Genomic DNA, 20402 nt, shown 5'->3' with positions numbered 1-20402 from the left:
TTTTTCTACTTGCATTTTTACGTGCTTTCGAACTGCTAGGTTGGCAGAAGCTGGGACGAGTAACAGGCGCTCACTCTGTTACACGGCACTCGGGATTCGACCCACCAAACTGCCAATCTTCTGATCGACAAGCTCAGTGTCCTAACCCACTGAGCCACCGCGTCCCTACAATGAATGCTTAGTACTTCTCAAATATATAAGATCCAATCACAGGTTGTCTAGGTCAAAAATTTGTTTTCAACTCTGTATGCAAATTTGGTGGACTACAATGGTCTTTCATATATAAGCTTTTTATTGTTTTTTTTTCCCCTCTACATACAGTACATATGTTAGTTTTTCAAACAGCGTGTGATCTGGGTTCATATAACGCTAATACAAAGTCAAGTCCTACTCTTTGATTCTCTCTTCTAGCCATTTGTAGAATAAATTCCAGCTTTGGTAGTATTCTGTTTCTTCTTTATCTTTCAACCTCATAGTTAGTCTGTACATCTCCGTGCATTCCAGTATCTTTTTTATTACTTCTTCTTCTGAAGGTATTCATTCATTCTTCCAGCATTGTGCATAACTTATTCTTGCTGTGGCTATAATATGAAAAACCAAATATAGATTTTGTTTATTAATCTTTTCTGGTACTATACCTAATAAAAAAAATTCAGGATTAAATACTACCTGTTCTCCTAATATTTTTTCTAGCCAAGCATGTATTTTTCCCCAATATGCCTTTACTTTGTCACATGTCCACCAAATATGATAATACGTACCTAAATTATGTTTACATTTCCAACATTTACCTGATACATTTTTAAACATTTTTGCTAATATTGCTGGAGGCAAGTGCCATCTATAAAACATTGTATAGAGATTTTCTTTATATGCAGTTGACATTGTCAATTTATAATTTCTCTCCCATAATTCTTGCCATTTTTCTAATTCTATATTATAACCAAAGTTTTTCACCCACCTTATTATTGTCTCTTTAGTTTGTTCACTTTCCATCTCTAAAATTAACAAAAAATTATACATTTTCTTAATTAATTTTTCATCAGAAGTTAATAATATCTTATCAAATACAGTTTGATCTTTATAGAATCCATACAGTTTCATATCTTTTTCATATCTACTTTGTATTTGTAAGCATGTCCACCATGACATGTTGATACCCCGATTTTCCAGCTCTTGTTTTGATTTTAATGTCCCATCAGTATTTAAAATATCTCTATAAGTCCAAGTTTTTTCAAAATCTAACAAATTTGTGTGTGAAAAAGCTTCAATTGTTGATAAGCACCCTGGAATTTTTACATATATTTTTGTTTTAATTTTTCCCATACTATTATCAAAGCATTTCTAATACAGTGATTTTGAAAATATTTATGAATTTTGTTTTTACCATACCACAAAAAAGCATGCCACCCCAATTATAAATCATGTCCCTCCAAGTATAACAACCTTTTGTTCCTAAGCATTATCCATTCTTTCACCCATTTAATACAGATGCTTGATAATACAAAGCCCACTCAGGTAGGCCAAAGCCTCCATTTTCTTTAGTATCTTGCAAGGTTTTCATCTTTATTCTAGCTTTCTTTCCTTGCCATACAAACTTCAAAATTAATGAATTCAACTCTTGAAAAAAAGTTTTCCCAAGTTTTATCGGAATTGTTTGAAACAAAAATAAAATCTTAGGCAATATATTCATTTTAACTGTAGCAATTCTTGCTAATAATGACAATTTTAAATTCTTCCACTTTTCCAAATCTAGCTTTGTTTCATAACCTTATGTAATTATCTTCTTTTATTGTTGAGCACTTAGCTGATAAATATATACCCAAATATTTTACCTTTTTCACTATCTGTACCTCTATTACTTCTGAAATTCGGCTTTTTTGCTTATCCGTAAGATTCTTAACTAGTATCATGGTTTTCTCTTTATTTATTTTTAATCCTGCTATTTCACCATATTGTTCTATTTCCCCCCACAATTTTGGGATCATCTCCAAGGGTTCTTCCAAAATAAATACTAAATCATCAGCAAATGCTTGTAATTTATATGTTTCACCCTTTATCCCCAACCCTCTAATCTCTGTATCTTGTCTTATATTTTGATTTAAAACTTCCAAAGTGAAGATGAATAATGGGATAAAGGGCATCCTTGCCTTGTGCCTTTCCTTATTTCAAAGCTCTCAGTGCAATCTCCATTTACAGTCACTTTGGCTGTTTGTTATATATTGTTTTACCATATTTATTTATTTATTTATTTATTTATTTATTTATTTATTTATTTATTTATTTATTTATTTATTTATTTATTTGGTTTATATACCGCCCTATTCCCGAAGGACTCAGGGTGGTTTACAAGGCAAAATTTAAAAACAATCCAATATAAAATTAAAATAAATTAAATTAAGTCTAGCCACAAAAATTAAATCACAATTTAAAAACATTAAACCCCTCAGTCCAGACCAGATAGCTCAAAGAGCCAGGTTTTTAGGTCCCGGCGAAATGAACGAAGGTCGGGAGCAGTCCGTAGTTTCGTTGGCAGTTGATTCCATAGGGCAGGCACGCCCACAGAGAACGCCTTCCCCCTGTGGATCGCCCGTTGGCAATCCTTGACCGGCGGTACCCTGAGGAGGCCCTCCCTGTGGGAGCGCACAGGACAATGGGAAATTGACGCTGGCAGCAGGTGCTCCCTTAGATAATCCGGGCCCATGCCATTATAAAATTCTGTTCAAAGTCCATCATTTGTAATTGATGAAACATAAATTGCCATGAAAGATTATCAAATGCTTTTTGAGCGTCTAAAAATATTAATGCCATTTGTTTCCCTGGATGCAGCTCATAGTATTCCAATACATCTATTATCACTTTTAAGTTATTTTTAATTTGTCTCTTTGGTAAAAAAAAACATTTTGATCCGGGTGTATAAATTCAACCAAATATTTTTTTCAATCTCTCCGCCATTATTTAAGTAAAAAATTTATAATCCACATTGAGCAATGAAATCGTTCTATAGTTCTTAATCTGAATCTTCTTTTGGTATTAAAGTAATATTTGCTTCAACCCACATCATTGGCATTTTAGCTTCTAATAAAAGTCTGTTACAAACATCTTTCAACGGTTCGCTTAATATCTCTTGTAAGTTCTTATATAACTCTGCTGGAAGTCCATCTGGACCAGGAGTTTTCCCATTTTTTGTCTCTTTATGGCCTCTGTTATTTCCATCATTGTAACACCTTCATCTAACATATTTTTAAATGTCTCTGAAATTTTTGGAAGATTACTTTCTTCCAAGTATTTTACAGTTTTCTCTCTTGAAGTCTCCTCTTTATCATACAGTTCCTTATAGAATTCTTTAACTATCTTTTTTATTTCTTCATTTTTATGTTGTAAATAACATTTCCCATCAAGTAAATTATGTATCATTTTTTTTCTTTCTGTTTCTTAAGTTTATAAGCTAACCATCTTCCCAGCTTATTTGCATTTTCAAAAAAAATTGTTTCACTCTTTTTATCTGTTCTGCCACTTTTTCTGAGTCTAATAAGTTTAATTTGTGTTTTATTATGTCCATTTCTCTTTTTAAAGACTTTTTTGTGGTTTCTTTGCAGTTCTAATTCTAACTTTCCAAATTCTTCTTTTAATAATACATATTGCTGTTTTCTCTGAAATACGCTTTAGCTGTATCCCATAAATTTTGTACAGTAGTATCTTCTTTTCTATTTTCTTTAAAGAAGAATTCCATTTCTTTTTTTGTTAACTCTATAAATTCTTTTTCCTTTAATATGGAATGATTTAAAGTCCATCTTGGCCCTTTTTGTATTCCTTTCCAGGTCATTTTCAAGGGATTATGATCTGCCCATATGGCTGTTTCTATTTCAATATCCTGAACATTCATTCTCAAATCGGCAGTCATCCAAATCATATCAATCCTTGACCAGGATTTCTGACTATTTGAATAAAAAGTATATTGCAGTTTTTGTAGATTCAGTTCCCTCCAAACGTCTTGAATTCCAATTTCCTCCACCATTTCAAAAAATGCCTTAGGTAATCTTCCTCTTCCATTTTTCCCTGTTTTGTTACTTTTATAATCAATTTTTCCATCTATTATTGCATTGAAGTCTCCTAATAAGCAAACATTTTGGTACTCCATCTCTATTATTTTTCTATGTAAGTTTTTGTAGAATTTTTCTTGATTATTATTCGGTGCAAAAATTGCCACTAATAATATTTGCTTTTGATGCAAATAAATTTTTACCATTAAAATTCTTCCTTCTTCATCTGAATACACCATTTTAGAATCTATTGTCTCTTTATAAAGCAACTCCTTTTTTTCTGTTGTGCTGATGCATAATAAAGTTTCCCAATTTTTGAATATTCCAATAATTTATGATGCTGTACTTTTATGTGTTTCTTGCAAACAAATTATATCCAAATTCAATTTCCGTAATTTCCTAAAGATCTTATTTCTTTTAATTGGAGAATTCAGTCCATTTAAGTTTACTGAGAAGATTCCATTTTCTGTATCCATGTCTATTTATTTATATTTCAGTCTAACAGATCTAGTAGTCCTTTGTTCTCTAGCAAGTACTTCATCCTCACCCTTTTGGTCATCTTCCTTTTTCTGTTCTTCTGTTTGTGCAGTTGCTCCTTGCGTCCTCTCTTCTGGTTGTTTCTGCTCCTTACTCTCCCCTTAACTTAATTTTACTCCTTCATCTAGAATCAACCTATTCAAAGTCTTCTGCTTTCCAAATTGAATCCAGTCTATACCTTGTATTGTTCCAGTTTATTAAGATACCTTCCGGCATCAACCATCTAAAATTTATGCCATTGGCAATCAATTTCGTAGTCAAAAATGATACTGTCTTCGTGTATCTCTAACTCTCTTAGGTATCTGCTTTAAAACCACAATCTCTTCATTTTTATATTGTATTGGTTCATCTCTAACTTTCCATAGTACTTCATCTCTTGTTATCTTCTTTGTAAACTGTACATGTACTTCTCTTGGCAATTTATTTCTTCTTGCATAACTTGAATTGAAGCGAAAAATTTCATCTAACTCAAGTTGAATTTCTCCTCTATCCGCTTTCAAAATCTCCTCCAAGATATCAATAATCACCTCTGCTATGTTTTCTTCTCTATCCTCAGGAAGGTTTTGAAATCTTAAATAATGTTCCGCTTTTTCCATCGCTAACATCTGAATAGTGTTCTCTAATTTTTCATTTTCTTGTAATAGCATTTCTATCTTTTTAACATTCTCATCTGTTTTTTCTTCAATTTTGTGTCCCTCTAAAGCCTGCTGTTTTGATACTTTTCAATCCTCTAGGACTTATATTGTTAACAATATCTTTAATAGCTTTGATGTCTTCTCCAATTTGATATACACCTGCCATAATCCTTTTCTTGGCAACTCTTTGACTGTTTTACGTGGTGTAACATTCTTGCATGCCATCTAGGTGGACAGTTAATAAATTCCAGTAATCAAAACACAATGTACACTGTTCCTGAATTCAGTAATAGGAATTAACTTGGTCAACAAAACCATTATCAGGACATAAGTGGGTGGAAGGGAGGGAGACAGAGAGAGAAGAGAGAATCTCACTGGTTGTCTATCTGACTAGTGTGGCATCTTGACAAAAAGCCAGTTTTTATGGTCTGAGGAGATAATGAATGCTTAGTACTTCTCAAATATATAAGATCCAATCACAGGTTGTCTAGGACAAAAATTTGTTTTCAACTCTGTATGCAAATTTGGTGGACTACAGTGGTCTTTCAAATGCTCCACTTAGTGTTCTGCAAGGGCGGCTTTTATTTTCTATGGCAGAGGATGAGGCTTTGGAGGAGAGAGCATATTTTGGGGGGCCCTAAATATGCCTGCAAGCCATACTAGATGTGATGGCAGGTTGGAAATGATCCAAAGAGATGCAAAAAAAAGTTTGCTGTAGTGGTCAAATTGATTTTTGTACCCCAACAAGTAGCCTGATCCACAGACTGATATTCCCAGAAAAAGAAAGCTAGAATAGTCTGTGCTCATGCATTATTCACAAAACCTGTGGAGCTCTCTCTTAACCAAGTATTAATAATCCAAGTGCTAACTTAGACATAAAGCAAGTAAGCAAGCAGCCCCTCCCTTAGATAATCACTCAGGCAGAAGCCCTCTACTTTAATGAAGAGGACAAGGAGTGACATGATAGCAGTGTTCCAATATCTCTGGGGTTGCCACAAAGAAGCAATGGATGGAAACTAATCAAGGAGAGAAGCAATGTAGAACTAAGAAGAAATTTCCTGACAGTGGAACAACCTGACTCCATAAGCTGGGAATGCTCCAACACTGTAAGTTTTTAAGAAGAGACTGGACAGCAATTTGACTGCCTGAGCAGGGGGTTGGACTAGAAGACCTCCAAGGTCCCTTCCAACTCTATTACCATTATTATTATGTAGAACTTACTTCCATGTGTTCAATGTGGACCTTCAGATCAATAGAAATGATTGAAATTGAGCTGGGAGAGTGGAATACAATACTAACATACATACATGCATGCATGCATGCATACATGCATACATATATCTAATATCTCAGACTCAGCTGAAGTTACTGCAGAAGAACTTTCTGAGCCTGAAGAACATTGTGTACATCAACCTTCCCCAAACTGATACCTCCAGATCTTCCAGAATTCTAGCCATTTTGCTCCCAAGAACACCAAGACAAAACTATAAGAGATTTCTAGATTTCATAGATGTCAAATGTAAACACAATCACCATGTCCATCATTTCTTTTTATGAAGGAGCTGCAAGAAACTCATTAGACTGACCTTGAAGGTACTCCACCAGTACTTTTAATAAGAAAAGTTTGTTTCAAAGAAAGTGCTTGCAAGTATGCTTGAGGCTTCATATCACTAAATCAAATCAGAAATACAAGGAAATGGTCCTTGAGTAGCAGAAGAATATACACAGAACCCTCTTACAAATAGAAATATTTTCTTTATTAAAAGTGTGTCAAAGATACATATCTAAGTTTTGAAATTGCTTCAGCTAGTGCCTATGATCTAAACTTCAGTGTTATGTGGCTTATGTGTACCCTTCAATATTTCCAGTTGCAACACAGAAAGTATGAGTTGTTTTTTCCAACTATCATGGAAGGTTTTTTTTTTATTTGCGCTAATATTAATACAGAAAAATATTTCCAACTCCAATCTGATATACAGGATTGGGGTTTTTTGTTGTTGTTATTTACTTGTTTATTTCAATGTATTTTAAAAATACAGTCAAGAAAAATATAGAAACAAAAGAAAAACACACAAAGGAAGTAGAAAAAAAAGTTTACTAGGAACCTAAATTTAGAGCATATACAGCAATGTCAAAATAGTATAGATTTATAACTTTTACGTTGTAGGTGTAAGTTTACTGTCATGTTCTCATCATACGCTTAATAATAATGGTAACTTTTACTTAAGAAAAATGAATAAATGAGTGGGACTGTTTATAGATTTGGAATAATGGCAAATACTTTATGAGGTGGAAAAAGTTAAAATTGCCCTGGCTAGGAAGAACACCACCAGTAATTGGGATCATCTTTTTAATTCAAGTGGTTCCAATAAGAATTGAAGATGTTAAATGAATGGCAGAGACAACTAATATTTTTTGTTTTGTATAAAGAAAAGACCAAGGAAAGCTTAAGATTTTACAAAACTCTAATGAACAAAGTGACTTGCCAACTCTATTGTCAAGCCAGCTGTCTAACTTGCATTACAGACTGGTGCATATCCCTTTACGGATGGATTGCTTCTATTGAGAGCACAGGACAAGCAGGTGGTGTGCATAAATGGCTTTGTCTGAATCTATAGAAATGCACAATCTATTTGAGATTATTCAACCATAAATAGCATATTAAGAATATTGAATAAAAATATTTAAAGATCAGTCTAGATTTATTGCTTATTGCTTCAATATTAAATCTTTATTTTCCTGAAAGTGAATATATCAAAAAATAAAATAAAATTGACCAATGGAGAAATTATAATGTAGACCAGACATGTCAAACACAAGGCCTGGGGGCCAGATCCGGCCCACGAAGTGGTTTCATGTGGCCCGCGAAGCCATCCTGGAAACAGTAAGGGAATGGCCCCCACTGCCTTGGCCCTGGCCCAGAGACCTTCCTTCTGCCAGAGACCCTCAGATCTGTCCCACTCCTGCCCAGGCCCCCATAGGCACCCTTGATGCGAACGATGTAGAGCTGGCTATGCCCACCCAATAGGCCATATGCACTTTAGCCACACCCACCCAGTAGGCCACGCCCACCCTGGCCATACCCACCCAGCCCCTTGAGGGCAACCGCAATGCTGATGCGGCCCTCAATGAAATTGAGTTTGACACCCCTGATGTAGACTGAGGTAGAGGATTCTAAACAAGGTTCTGTCAGGTGATGTGAAGGCATAACTAATTGTATGAAGTTATTACCTGTTAACAATACTATAATCTACTCTCTTCCCTTTAATTTTACCTGCAAATTTTATCAAATTTAGTAAAGAGGTGTGGAAGTTGAAGTATAAAGGATGTGTGCATAAGCATTCCTGAAAGACAAGAGTTGGAAGGGACCTTGAAGTTCTTCTAGTCCAACCCTGTTCAAGCAGGAAACCCTATATCAGGGGTGTCAAACTGCTGGTCCATGGGCCGGTTTCATCATACTGAAGCCGCGCCCACCCCATTGCCGGCAATGGCTAAAAAGCTCCGATACGTTGCACGACATCACGTGACGTCACGAGTTTGACATGTCTGCCCTATATCATTTCAGAAAAAAGGTTGTCCAATCTCTTCTTAAAAACTTCCAGTTTTGGAGGACCCCCAACTTCTGGAGGGTGCTTTGGAAAATAGGCTGATGCCCTCTTCTTTGTGGCTGCTATCATGTCACTCCTAGTCCTTCTTTTCATTAAACTAGACATACCCAATTCCTACAATCATTCTTTGTATGTTTTAGTCTCCATCCCCCTAGTTATCTTTGTTGCTCTTCTCTGCACTCTCTCTAGAGTCTCAACATCCATTTTTTTCATGGTAACCAAAACTGGTTGCAATATTCCAAATGTGGTATAACCAAGGCATTATAAAATGATATTAACTTTATGTGATAAATATATGATCTTGATTCTATACCAGTGTTAATGTTAATGTAAAAAGCTGATATTTAATGAAGAATTATTTTAACCTGTTAGATATTTTTTTAGATATATCATGTATGGCGGGTCAATTGGGTTGCAAATAGATGTACAAACCTATACATTCTGGACCTGCTTTGCAAAGAGGGTAGCTATTAATGTTGTCATTGATTTCTCAGTGTTCAACTAGGGGGGATAATATGTGTTTTTATCTTTTTTTTAATTCACATTTTTTCAATGTTTCTGTTTAGTTTTGTTTGTTCTCTGTTCAATTTTTTGGAGGGGGAATTTGGATTTTAATCTGTTGAAAAAAATAAAATAGTTAAACAAGAATTAATGAAGCAAGTTTATAACTATGGCAGAAAGCATAAAAAAGGCAGGAGTCATATAGCAGATTTTCAACTGATGCACTGTATTAAAATGCATAAGCTTTTGTGAGCTGCAGCTCACTTTATTTGATGCATAGAGTGACTGAACTGATGTGGGACTCAAATTGAGATATGGGGATGGGAAGGGAGAGGAAGATAGGTTGGTTATGGAATTAAAGACTGCATGCAAGACAGGATGCGAATACCTTACTTAGAAATTAACAATTGTATTGTGTAAACAGAGAGCCATTTTGGTGTAGTGGTTAAGGCATTAGGCTAGAATCCAGGTGACTGAGTTTTAGTCCCACTTTGGGCACAAAGCCAGGTGTTCAGGTAGTTGCCAAAGTCAATATTGACTCAAAGGCAAAAGGAAGTGTTAAAAACCTATTGAAACGGTCCAGACCTTTTGAAACGTTTTGCTGTACGTGAGTGCAGTAACCTCTCACTCAGTCATGCTGTTAGTCTCATTTTTACAAAACAAGTCACTTTATGATTTGTGGTAGTGTTGTCAGAGATTGAAGTGCTCTGCTATTACTGAGCCATGATGTCAGACTTATTGGTTAAGTCTTCTGCATAGTTGTCCTATGTGTCCTCCCTAGAATCAAAAGAGGATACAGATGACATGTATCCACATTGTTGTTGTTGTTGTTAGCTGTGAAGTCGTGTCCATCCATCGCAACCCTATGGACAACGTTCCTCCAGGCCTTCCTGTCCTCTACCATCTTCTGGAGTCCATTTAAGCTCACGCCTACTGCTTCAGTGACTCCATCCAGCCACCTCATTCTCTGGTATCCACATTAGAGGAGGAGCAAATGAAAGCATATCTAATCTTATATAAATGGTCTATAAGGGAGGGAGGACCCAGGGAGGCCTTGGAGACAGTCCAACGCATAGTGGCAGAGCATACAGGTTGTCCTCAACTTACAACTGTACTTGAACCTGAAATTATGGACATAATTTGTGCCGGTCGTTAAGGGGACATCACATGGGTGTGCCTGATTTTATGACCTTTTTTTGCAGCAGTTATTAAATGAAATATCACGGTCATTAAGCAAACATCTGCAAGGAGCATTTTCTTTTGCTGGAAACCAGAAGTAAAGACCAGTTTCTGGCAAAAAAAAATATTAAAATAGATCACATGCATGACTGTGGGATGCTGCAAAAAGCAGTAACTATGGGCTGGGTACAAAGCGCCCGAAATGTGATCATGTGACCACACAGTGGGTAGCCTTGGAACTTCAAATCTGGGTCTTAAGCAGCCCTGGAGAGTCTGTCATAACTTCAAACAGTCACTAAATGACTGGTTGCAAGTCAAGGACTATCTGTAAGATGCAGGCAGGAACAGCATACACTGAACATGGCAAACAAGTAGCTGACATTATGTACAGAAACATCTGCACAGTGTATGGGCTAGAGCCTCTCAGGTCCAGATGGAAGATTCCACCAAAGGTTGTGGAGAATAAATCTGTGACACGTCCAGATCCATACGGACAGGCAGATACTGGCCAATCAACCAGACATCATGGTAATAGGCAAGGACCAGAAGACAGCAGTGGTGATAGATGTAGGGGTGCCAAGTGACAGCAACATCAGGAAGAAGAAATATGAGAAGCTGGATAAATACTAGGGCCTTGTTGTGATTCAGGGTCAGCCTGTGGGTTCGGCAGTTGGGTCGGACGACTCAGAGGAGGAGGAGGAGGGGGGTGTTGAAGAGCTTGATGAGAGTCCCCAGCCAGGCCCCTCTCATCTGGTCACGACGCAGACCCAGCTGTGTGAGCCTGACAGCGTGGATGAAGATGACCCACAGCTGGCCCTGTTCAAGGACGCCCGACGCAGGAGGCAGTCAATTAGGAGTAAACAGAGGAAGGCAATGGGGCTCCTCGGAAGGAGGCAGAGAGAAGCCACGCCCTGAACTGTATTTAAGGGGGAATGCATGGGAGGGCTGGTTTGCTGAAGGCAACCGCTTGAATAGTTCCTGTTTCATAGCTCCTGTTTCATGGTTGGTGTCTGTTTTATGTTAATAAATTTGGCAGGCTTTATTCCAGCCTCTTGCCGTTTGTAAAGGGGTTGTCCCTGCCTTTTCTGCAGGGCCGGTAGCAGGCTGGTACAGAACAGGCCTGAAGGAGGAACTGATGTGGAAAGTAAAGGCTAAAGTGATCCCAATGATGGTAGGAGGTTCAGGGCTATGATGCCTATGTTGGGAGAATGGCTCCAACAGATCCCAGGAAAAAAGTCAGAACTCTGAAACTCCCAGGCCTCTTGTACCAAAAGTCTTTCTCTTAAGGTTTCATCATAATTCCCTTCTTTCTATAACCTAGGTCCTAGTCTTTCTGGTCATCAAAACCAGATGTCACAAAATCATTTACTTTCTTAAGTAAAAAGTCCAGAAAGGATTTCTAGTCCTTGATGAACGTCAGTGATAACCTTTTTCTAATTAAAAGAGAGAATTTTTCCATCTCAGTCAGTTCTGTCAGTTTCACCAATCATTTCTCCACGGTGGGTAATGCGGAATCTTTTTAACTTTGTGCATATAGTCATCTCACCACAGATTACTCTCATATATTGAGATAATTTTCCATGGCTCATAGTTGATTATAACAAATGCTGCTTAAAGATCTAATAGGTCCAGCGAGACTGTATTCCTGCCATCTAAATTTGAATGGAAGTTATCCAAAACTAACAAGTGCAGTTTCTATCCACATGTGCTCCAACCAAAAATCCACAGATTTTTGCTGCTATAGTTCAACAATCCCTTGGATGCTGGGCCTAATGCTGCGGGATCATTGCCTTCTTCAGTTGAAGCAACATCACTGTTTTCTTTAAAGATGAAGGTTGCAATAGTAGAAAATATCATACACCTACTCAAGGTTGAACTACGGGGTGCTTGGTGTTCTCTAAATTTGGTTATTTTCCTGCATATGTCTTATTGCTAGGCTAGGTAACATCATCAGTGCACTGAGAGCAGGGAAATACTAATGTTTTGCTTCATTTTTCATCATAGTGTAAGTTGAAATGGGCTTGAGTTTTGTTTTCATTCTTTGCCTACTTTAATCATTGTTCCAGGCATCATTTCTACTATTTCATCTACTGGAGCTTCTTATCTGCAGCAGGAGATCACTTCTCTGTTCCAGTTACCAGTGAACTTCAAATTGAATTCCCCTCCTATACTACAAAGAAACTCTTATCAGTGCCTGCTGGATTACTACTAGACCTTAGGTGTGAAGATCTTAAGGTTCCCATTCATTTGCAGAGGTCAGTGGCGGTGATAATAATAATAATAAATAATACCTTAGAGATTAGCCATTAGGCCAAATCAGAGTACAAAATATAAAATACAAAACAGCACAACAATGTATTACAGAATAGAGTACATGACGTAACTAAAAGAAAATGCAAATCATATTTCTGTGCTTATGTAATCATGTTCACATCCAATTTCTCAATTGTACTATTTTGTTCAGATGAAGAGACATATGTAACTTGGAAGTTCTGGCCACACATGAAATATATTGTTTTAATGTAAGGATCCCAATAGATCATTCATCTAATGTGTGGTCCAATATAATGATCTCTCTCTTTCTTATACAGCTAGCCTACTCAAATAATATATGTGCTATGTCTTCTGTCTCTGGGGCTCTACAAATTTGAGTATATTCAACATAAATTAGTTAAACCTATATTTAACAGTTGTGTCCTGCTGTTCAAATCTTGCTTGAGTAAATACCCCCCAAGATGCTCGGGCATTTCTATGTTTAAATATTTGGCAATTTGGAAGATGCATTTATAGGATATCTATTTTACTAATCTTACTCTCTCTTTTTGAACTTCTATATCCAAAAATCTGTTTAAAACCTGTTTAACTTGTTTTCAGAGATAGTTGGACAAGAAACAGGGAGACACTGATATAGTTCATCAACTGTGCAATCCGAAATGTTTCTTCTGAGATTCAGCCAGTTCTATATTTGGGAATATTGGGAATCTGTCAATTTTCATAGTATTGTTTGCACCAATAACTGTATGCCCCATACATTTTAACAACAGTATTGGTTGCCTATTATATTCCTTGCCCTCATTTAAAGGAATATTAGCAACTTCTAACTCTCTGCAAAATTAGCTTTTCCCAAGATGCTTCTTTAATTAGGAACCTTTGTAAATCAATGGCTTAGAAGTTCATCTCGAAATACGTGAGTTGCTATTTGGTCCCATAACTGATTTGGAAATCTTATTTTCTATTAAAGTCTTGAATTTTTTGATTGGCATCCCAGAGCTAATTAAATATTGCAATAACTGTTTAAAGCTGTTAGCAGGCAAATCATAGTAAGGAAATCCAAGTCTCTATTTAAAAAACTGCTAGTATTGATATGCAGGTTCTGAGGTTTTGCTTGATAAAAAAAACACAGGAAACCAGAAGTTGCCTTCAAGCTTTAAGTGTTTATTCAGCTGAACAAAGACGGGCTTCTTTAAAAAGAGACAAAAAGCCCCAAATATCAGAAAAGCCTTATTTTTATACCTACTTTGATTACATAAGCAATTTACCCAGCAAAGCTGACACACATAAGACGTCGCCCTTTAAGGCTGGCACACTGTAGATAAGAAAGAAGAAAACAGAAGTAGCTAGTATGTTCCCTTTTGGGTGTTCCCACCCCAAGACACCATATGTTCCTGGGTGCGTTAGAATATTGGGTGTTTCCTTTGCTGTCCTTTCATGACCTTGCAATCATGGGTCTGCAAGTGGCCAGAGAGAGCGGGGCCATCTGCACGTATTCACAATTGATACTGTCCCCTAAGTCCGGGTCATCAGTATAAACAGCATCCTCCTCCCCATTTCATAGTAGAACCTCATCTTCAAAGGAAGAGCAATCATCCACTTCCCAGTCTACTGTATTGAGGCATAAGGATTATTAGTGGAAGTTACAAGAGGAGAGGGAGGAGGAAGCTTATTTATTCATCAGACTTGTATGCTGCCCATCTCACTGGAGGCAACTGTTAAGACTTACCTTAAGCTTTATCAATAAAGGAGAATATTTATAGCTCAGAGTTGAAATGAGGGGTCCTTGATGCTCTCTGAGCTTGTTTTCTTGCAGACGTTTCATTATGCAATGATGACTAGCATTGACAATGTTACCTAGTTTGGGTAATGAAACGTCTGCAAGAAAACAAGCAAGCTCAGAGAGCACCAAGGACCCTTCATTTTAACCTGAGCTACAAATATTCTCCTTTACTGGATGCTAATACATCTTCTCTCTTCTGTTCAATAATAAGCCATCTAACTACTTTGATGAGTAGTAGAACAGACACTGCACTTGCCCCAGTTCCAAAACACCTCTCTGGAACCTTTTTCAAAATGTTTGTCAACATTCTGGACAACATTCTGGACAGCTGTGTTTCATGAAGTGACTGCCGGAACCGCCCAAGCCTTATTGCTTAATCACACTTGGAATTAATTTACTACTTTTTCTTGTTTTGGAACAGCAAGATTTATGGCATTCGCTGGGGAGTTTCCTTCAATCCTTAACAAACAAAAGTTTTAGCTACAAGTTTAAGAACTTAGAAATCCTTTGGGGGGAATTAATGGGAAAAAGAGCGATTAAAGATTTGCATTGGAAAGTTACAAATGGACTTAAGGGTCCAGATGGACTTGAATTAAGATTTCAAAATTGATTAAAAGAATCCTTCCTATGTTTTGAATTCCAAGGGGGGAAAAACATGATAGGATGGGACTTTGAAGGCTGGACACTGGGAGCCAGAAGGCAATAAAAGTAGTACACTTAAATTTGTTAACACAAAATGGAGCAAAATATTTTAACCCTGGATTTATTGAAGGATATTTATGAACAATAGAATCAAAAGTTAATTTTTAGAGCGCACATACATACACTGTGGGTAAATGATGCTATGAAAGAGGAACAAGTTCTACCAGACAGGACTGAAACAGATTTAACTGTGGAGTGACAGGCTACAAAGTCTGAGAAAAACCCTGATAGTCTTTGAAGATCTGCTTTAGTTACTGTAAGCATCACTTTATTAAAATTTGGCCTCAACGGTTAATCTGTAATAACAAAGAGTTTCCTAAGAGTGTAAGCTTGGTCTGTACAAATACCTTCCTGGATAATAATATTGGAAATGTTTCATTTCTCCTTTAGATGATTGTTGTATTTCTATATAGGGCTCGCAACTTGGGCGTCCTCCTGGATTCGCGGCTCAGTTTTGAAGACCACATAGGAGCCGTGACCAGGGGGGCTTTTGCCCAGGTTCGCCTGGTGCGCCAGTTGCGACCCTACCTGGACCGAGATGCCCTACGCACAGTCACTCATGCGCTCGTGACCTCCCGTTTAGACTACTGCAACGCTCTCTACATGGGGCTGCCCTTGAGGACCACTCGGAGGCTTCAGCTGGTGCAAAATGCAGCCGCGCAAGTTGTGATGGGGGTTTCCCGTTACTCCCATGTAACACCTCTGCTCCGTGAGCTGCATTGGCTTCCGGTTGCCCTCCGGGTGAGATTCAAGGTGCTGGTGATGACCTATAAAGCCCTAAATGGCTTGGGTCCAGGATATCTGAGGGAACACCTGCTGCCGGCATCAAGTTCCCTTCGTCCTGTGCACTCCCACAGGGAGGGCCTTCTCAGGGTGCTGCCGGTAAAAGAATGCCGGCGGATAACACCCAGGGGGAGGGCCTTCTCTGTGGGTGCGCCTGCCCTCTGGAACCAGCTGCCCGTGGAGCTTAGGACTGCCCCCGACCTTCGATCATTTCGCCGAGACCTGAAGACCTGGCTCTTCGAGCTTTCCGGCCCAGGCTGAGTTTTAATTGGGGTTTTAACTAGGGTTTTATATGTTTTATATTTTTCAGGGATTAATTGTTCTTAATTTTTGTATTGACGTTTTTTATGCCCTGTAAACCGCCCTGAGTCCTACGGGAAAGGGCGGTATATAAATTTAATAAAATAAATAAATAAATAAATAAATAAATTCCAAGCTGATATACTGGATATACAAATGAAACCAGCTGTTGCTTTAATAATTAAAAGGGACATATAAATAATGAACTAGAAGAATAACTTGAATAATTTTCTGTTTTTAATAAAATTTTTATTAAATATTACATTCCTTCCTTCCTTCCTTCCTTCCTTCCTTAGTAGGTGATTGCCATTGGTTGTGGGAGGAAGTGAGGGATTGCAAGTCTGGTTAGGAAACTATCATGGGACACTGAAAATGAAGTTAACATGACTGTAGCAGTAGCCCAGCAGCATTGAAGCAGTCACAATTTCCCCAAATTTCATTGCCTTGGGAGTCATGGGTCCTGGATTTTGGATGCATTCTGTAAGGTAGCCTATATGAGGTACTTTGGTTAAAAAAACATTTTGCACTGTTTCACTCAGTTAAAGATTACAGTAATGAGAGTTTTATTAGTACATAGATTTTTTTTATCTTTAAACAAATTCCCCAAAACTCACCATTCAAACTTAGTAAAAATCCAATAAACATTATCGGAAATAACAAGCATGATATTACATTACTTAGTGACAGCAATCCTGGCACTCCCCTTTGCCATCAGCAGCTGAATTTTATCAGTTGTTAGCCAAGGACCCACCCCAGTCAAAGGCATTCTCAGCTTGGTCCTCCCAGCCCTGACTCTTGGTAAGGGAGCACGCCCTCTTCCAATCCCCGTTACCCGTCTCCCGGCTATCCCTGCCTTTGGCTGAGCTGCACCCTACCTTGTGGGATGGCAAGCAGCCCTCAAAACAGCTCATGGGCTTCCTGGAGCCCTGTAGTTCTGGGGTTGTAAGAAGCCTCTGAGCTGCAGCAAACCACAAAGATGCAGCCGCCCCAGGAAGCCTCAGCTGCCCCAGTAACACGGGAAGCCCCAGTAGCACCACACAAAGCTGCAGCATCGCAGGAAGCTCACACTGCCCTAGCAATGTGGCACAAAGCTGCAACCACTTTGGGAAAACTCAGCTATCCCAGCCAACGCCCAGCTAGTCACCTTTGTCACCCTGCACTCTGAAGGCCTGTTACCCCAGTTAAACTTTGTTGTCTTCCTATTCCTACTGGTGAAGGAGTGCACGCATGCTGACCCTTCATAAGGCAGCTGCTGGCCGTGTGAAGCCATTTTCCTTAGTTAGTTTTCTCACAAGGAAACTGCCATACATAACTTTGGAAAGGAAAGCTTTTTTGCAGCCAGCGACTGCCTTGCCGAGGGGCAGGCCCCAGGCACGGCAGTGAGAGCACAAGAAGGCAGGAAAGGTCAACTAGAGTGGCTTGGGTTTGCGGAGTACAGGAGGACAAAAGGGGGTGAATGGGGGGAGACTGGGAGAATTGAAGTGCCTCTGGGGTTGTTAGTGCAGGCAGGTTCTAAGCAGTTGAATTATGATCATGTGACCATGGGGACACTTCAATGGCCATAACTTTGACACCACCATAACTTTGAACAGTTATTGAATGAATGATCATAAGTCAATGACTACCTGTAACTGTTTCAACCTTAATCGGGTAAACTTAAATATAACAAATGAATTCTAATTCCAATTATCTCATACTTTATCTGTAAACAAAACTTTTAAAATGTCGCCATCTGATCCTGATCTGCAGAAATCCATAAAACATGACCAGAAATAGCAAGCTATATATTTTAACCTTGATCAAATAAAGTGACTTGTTATACTCCCAACAATCTTGGTCTTTTGTCTCTTCAAATAATGTCCTAGGTTAGCCAAGCCACTCTTCTGATTTAATTATTGTCTGCAATTTAAATCAATTTCAGTCTTATACAGTAAGATTTGTTCCTCTTCCGTAACATCATTTAGTCTATGAATAATTGTAAATATTGTTAAAATTGACTGAATGATTTCCTTCTGTACCCCGTGGTGCCCAAACTTCAAATTCCCTTGTGTTTTTTCCCCAAATGTGAAAACTTAATTTCAAAATTTTATTTCAAGCCCATTTGCACATTTAATCACTTTGAAACTTTTTAAAATCAACATTCTAATCACTATTTTGCTACATACCCACCTGGCCCATTTTTATAAATCTTTAAACTCGTACTTAAAACATTTCTTAAAGGATTGAAAGAAACTCAGGTAGGGAATATAAGATTTGTCAACCAGAAGGTTCTGAACATTTCTAAAACAGTAAAAAAAAAATCAAAGTGTTTAAGAAATGAGGACTGGTCAAATCTTGAGTCCATATAAGCTACATTAAGGACTCTAAGCATGGTCCCAGCGGCTTGCAAGCTGACTGCAAAACCTAGGTTCCTTGTGTGTGGGCAGTCTCACAATATTTCCTTCTCTGGAGAGTTTTCATCAGCCTGGATACAGGATCTGGCTGCCGTTTTCAACTGGAGTATCATCTGACTCTTCCAGGAATGTCAATTTGCAATGTTCTCAGGAGAAGACTCCTTGGCTAATTTTCTGATGTTGGATTTCCAAAGAGATTGAAGTTTTGAAAGACTTGGTGAGAAGGGTCAAAGAAAAAAAAATTGAGACATTATTTGAAAGGATAAAAGATTAAGATTGTTAAAAGGGAAAGAATATAAAGTTGGCTTATTTGATCAAGGTTAAGCTAGATATTGTTCCGATAACTTCTAATGGGATTTTTGCTGATCAGGACTTTCTTTATAGATAGGTATCAGGAGACTTGTTTGCTATATATTGTAGTATTTTAATATAAGATAATGATTTATTAAATTTGTTTATACCTCTTATGATAATGGAGGAATGTTTTCTTATATATTTATTTATTTGGGGGTTGATATATTCTTATTTTTTTCCTTTTTCTATTTTTTCTTTTTTTCTCCACTATCTTTTGTTTTTAGTTGATTATTTTTTGTACTTTGTATTAGTTTTTATATGTATAATTCTAAGTAGACAACCCATAACCCATTGGGTCATCATTTCAGAGATATTTACCTAACACTTGTGCACCTGTGTGCAGACTTCTGAGGTCTTATTTGCCTTGCATTCTTGCACATCACCATGTATCCTCCCAACTTGCAACACCTAGACAGCCTCCCTAATTTGCGTACTACCTCTTACTCACCCTCTGATCTGCATGGAACCTCTTATGTAACCTCCCAACCCATCTGACACCTCTTATGACCCCCATGTAGGCATGCAACATAGATTGGGAAGGTTGTGTTGGGGTGCACGGGGTCTGGCACCTTTCTCCCAAATGCAATATGGATCAGGAAGAGTAAGCAGAGAAGGGTGCTCCATGGGTCAGGGAGGGTGAGCAAGGTGAGCATGGGGTACAAATGAGGTGCAGAGTGGATCAGGGAGGGCATGCAGGAGTGCAGCATGGGTTGAGAGATTGGGGTGCAAGGGTGTCCAGCATAGCATGAGAGGCTGGGGACACTGCATAGGTGGGGGAGACTTAACTGAGCAACCTGTGACCTTCCCTTCTAGCTTCTCCATTGCCAACGCTCCCTGCGTTTCCCACGAGCAAAGTGTCTGCTTGTGGAAAGCTGCTAGAAACACTATCAATCACAAATGAATTTATGCTTCTGTCAGCTTTGCCCCCGACTTAATAGGAGGAACCTGTCAAGTATAGTTGGAAATGGCAAACAAAATTGTTACCTTGAGACGCAGTCTCGCCCAATTAAATCAATTAAATCAAATTATCTAAAAAAGAACCCGGACAACTAAGCACTTTTGAGTGCTCCACGGAGATCGCCCACTAATTTAAGATTTCACGCAGAGACTGCAAAGACCGTCAAGAAAGACTTGAACTGAATACCGCCCAGCTCACGCAAGCCCAGGCGAAAGTAAAGCAAAGGAGTCCAGCGTGGAGGTCCCGAAAAATAACCCAGCCGACCACGGTTTCACGCCCCACGGAACAATTCACTCACGTGGCGCTCGCAAACACAAACACAAACACACACCCCCAACTCATTGGTGCGAAAGAA

At 38.3% G+C, this 20402-nt stretch overlaps 1 long non-coding RNA gene across 1 annotated transcript; it reads right to left on the bottom strand.

Moving 5' to 3' along the window:
• Nucleotides 1-264: 264 nt before the first annotated feature.
• Nucleotides 265-19931, bottom strand: LOC308660502. Its single transcript, XR_014024745.1, has 3 exons — nt 19197-19931; nt 962-998; nt 265-581 (listed from the first exon to the last, which is right to left on the bottom strand). It is a non-coding gene; the product is annotated as an uncharacterized lncRNA (long non-coding RNA).
• Between the last annotated feature and the right edge of the window lie 471 nt (nt 19932-20402).

Source organism: Vipera berus, assembly GCF_964194415.1.
Source record: "Vipera berus genome assembly, chromosome: 1".
Taxonomy (NCBI): Eukaryota; Metazoa; Chordata; class Lepidosauria; order Squamata; family Viperidae; genus Vipera; species Vipera berus.
This window is presented reverse-complemented; position numbering and strand designations above follow the sequence as displayed.